The sequence below is a fragment of the Monodelphis domestica genome, chromosome 1, assembly GCF_027887165.1.
Source record: "Monodelphis domestica isolate mMonDom1 chromosome 1, mMonDom1.pri, whole genome shotgun sequence".
Classification (NCBI taxonomy): Eukaryota; Metazoa; Chordata; class Mammalia; order Didelphimorphia; family Didelphidae; genus Monodelphis; species Monodelphis domestica.
The window spans coordinates 209,970,266-209,973,323 of record NC_077227.1 but is presented as its reverse complement, the minus strand read 5'-3'; the positions used below and the strand labels follow the sequence as shown (position 1 = coordinate 209,973,323).

Sequence of the window (3,058 nt, the reverse complement as noted above, 5' to 3'; positions counted from 1 at the left end):
GGGGCACTAATGTTAGTAGAGTTGTAAACTGATCCAACCATTCTGGACAGCAATTAGAAACTACACCTAAAAGGCTCTAGAACTTAGCCCCAGCAATGCCATTACTAAGACTGTATCCCAAAGAGATCAAAAAAGGGGGAAAGGGCCTACTTGTACAAACATATTTATAACTGTTCTTTCTTTTTTTTTTAACATGCCAAAACGAGGTGTTTTTATTATTATAAGACTAGCTTATGCATGAAGTGGCACAAAGTAGGTCTCCTTCAGGTCAGTAATCCCCTAACATTTTAGCTGTGAAAAAAAAATTCATAAACCAAATTCTCTCTTTGAGGGTGCTTAGCTCTAAGTTTAGTTCACCCCCACCCCACACCATGACTTCATTACTAGCCCTTTTCCATGGCAGATAACACCTATCAGAACTATGAGCTGAGTCACACCAAAAATATTCTTAGAATATGACAAGCATAACAGGGAAAAGTCCTTGTTTCTCAACCACACAAATACCACTTAAACTTACCTAACCAACACATATTATTTAAATTTTTTCAACTCTGACAGACAAATACAATCATTAATCTTGTCTGTTGAATGTTGTCCTCATTCCAGTCATGTTCAGAGGCCTGAGACTAGCCCAGAAAGCTGGGACATGGCCCTTGCTGCTAACAATGTCTGCTGCTCAAAATGAAATAGGAGCAGTTTGGTTTGAGTGTCTGAGTAAGGAGGAAAGGAATGAAAAGGCTTTTGGGTTTGGTCTCAGGAGAATTTTCCAGCTGGATTTGGGGGACCCAGAAATCCCCCAGCTTGTTTGGTGGCAGCCCGAGAAGGAGCAAGGCCAAGCATCTTCTGAATGTTCTATCTAATAGACATGGTACACAGGATGTAGAGGAAGATGAAGGAACAGTCTGTATAATCTTCCCCCAACAGATTTCGATGAGATAGTCCTTGGATGTAGGAAAGAGGAGTGAAAGGAAGCTTTGCCACCACCCTGCCATTAAATATAGAGTTGAACATTCCCATCAGGGCAGTAAAACAAAAGCCAATTGCAAACATTGATTTCATTCAAACCATTGACAGATCCCTATTGTTATTCTTCAGCTTCTCCTCCTGTCTCTCTATTTTCTTCTTTTGCTGATGACCAGCTGATTCTGTTATTGTTTCCTTCTTTTCTAATTTTTTGCTCTGTTTTTCCACTTCAGCTTTTAATCTCTTATACTTGTCTGTCCTGTAAACCAGTACCCAAGTTATACCCTCGGCCAGCAGCGCCCTGCACACGGAGATGAAAACGATGAGGAGGGTGTCCTCGAACATGGTGCTCATCCTGGGCCACTGCGGCTCTCCGAGCCCCCCCTGAGGGGACGGGGAAAAACCTCTATAACTGTTCTCTCTGTGGTGGCAAAGAATTGGAAATTGAAGGGATGTCCCTCAAATGGAGAATGGATGAACAGATTAGTAGATGATGGAGATGGAATCTTATTGTGCTATTAGAAATGACAAGCAGGATACTTTCAGAAAAACCAGAAAAGACTTACATGAACTGATGCAAATTGAAGTGAGCTTAAGAGAGCTATTAAGAGTACTTAAGAGAGTGAATTTAGAAACACTTAAGAGAGTACACTTAAGAGAATGCACTTGAGATTAGAGGGTGATTAAGAGTTCACATTTGAGAACATCAAAGAGAGTGTGCTTAAGGACTCTTAAGAAAGCGAACTTAAAATTCACTTGAGAGTAAACTAGAGAGTATCCTTATAATCACTTAAGAAAGTACATTTAAAAGCACTTGAGTACTTAAGAAAACACACTTAAGAAAGTCATTGAGAGCACTTAAGAAACCTATCAAAAACATTACACTTAAGACATGTGAGTCCCCTTAACCATAGATCTGACATTGTGTTAGATCTTAACCGTAGATCTCCATTGTGTTAACTCCAATCTCTGTCTCTATGTCTGCCTCTCTGTCTCTCTCTCTATCTCCTCTGGCTTTCTCTCTTCTCTCTGTCTCTCCTCTCTCCTCTCTCTCCCTCTCTCCTCTGTGTGTGTGTGTGTGTGTGTGTGTGTGTGTGTGTGTGTCTGTATGTCTCTCTCTCTGTCTCCCTCTCTCTTTCTCTCTACCTCTGTCTCTCTGTTTCTGTCTCTCTGCCTCTTTGTCTCCCTCTCTCCCTCTGTCCCTCTGTCAGAAGTAGGATGTAACTCAGGTTTTCTTGACTTAGAGGTGGGCTCTCTATCCATTAGGTCATGGGACCTCACATTATAGGGGAAAAACATTTCTGAACAATGATTATCTTCAGAATTCTCCTTCCCACTTGATTCCCCTTGAAAGATATATCTTTCAAGGAGCGAAATTAATATACTTACTTTGCAATTGGAGAATATAAGTTACCTGCCTACTTTTAAAAGTTGTTGCTCATACACATTTCTAGCCTTTTTCTAGAGTAAGTTTTTAGAAAAGAAGCTCATCCTGGTTAAAAAAAAAACTTTATGAACAAGCTTTATAGATGTTGGAGTCCTTAGCCTTTCTGTGAGCCAAGGATTTGGGTAAACATGACAGATTGTTGCTTTAACAGCAAACTATAGCTATGGTTTCATTGTGTTGTTTCAACAGAGTAGTAGTTCTATTCAAGTATTATTTGCTCTTTCTCATTTCTTCTCACAAAGGAACCACCATGAGAAGCCAAAACACGATTGTAAACACAATTATTGGGCGAAGGGGGAGTGAGTGAGAATTAGACACTTGAACTGAAAGTTAGGAAATGAATGTTGGTTCACTTTACCATTAACCCACACATGCTGTATGTTGCCAAATTAAATTTAAGTGATGTGAAACTTTTTTGAAGAGTCACAAGAAGAGAAATATGATCATGATTCAGTTCCTATCTAAACCAGTTTCTTTAAGCCTCGCATCATGCTCCTGTTTTTCAATCTGTCCAACTCTGTGATCCTATTTGGGGTTTTCTTGGCAAAGATATTGTATTGGTTTGCTATTTTTTTCTCCAGATGAGGAAACTGAGGTTAAGTGATTTGTCCAAGGTCCCATTACTAGTAAGAGTATGAGGCCAGATTT

General features: G+C 39.8%; 1 pseudogene; it reads right to left on the bottom strand.

Annotated features, from left to right (window-relative positions):
- Positions 1–320: 320 nt before the first annotated feature.
- On the bottom strand, positions 321–1,319 carry LOC100013601 (calcium load-activated calcium channel-like; annotated as a pseudogene).
- Between the last annotated feature and the right edge of the window lie 1,739 nt (positions 1,320–3,058).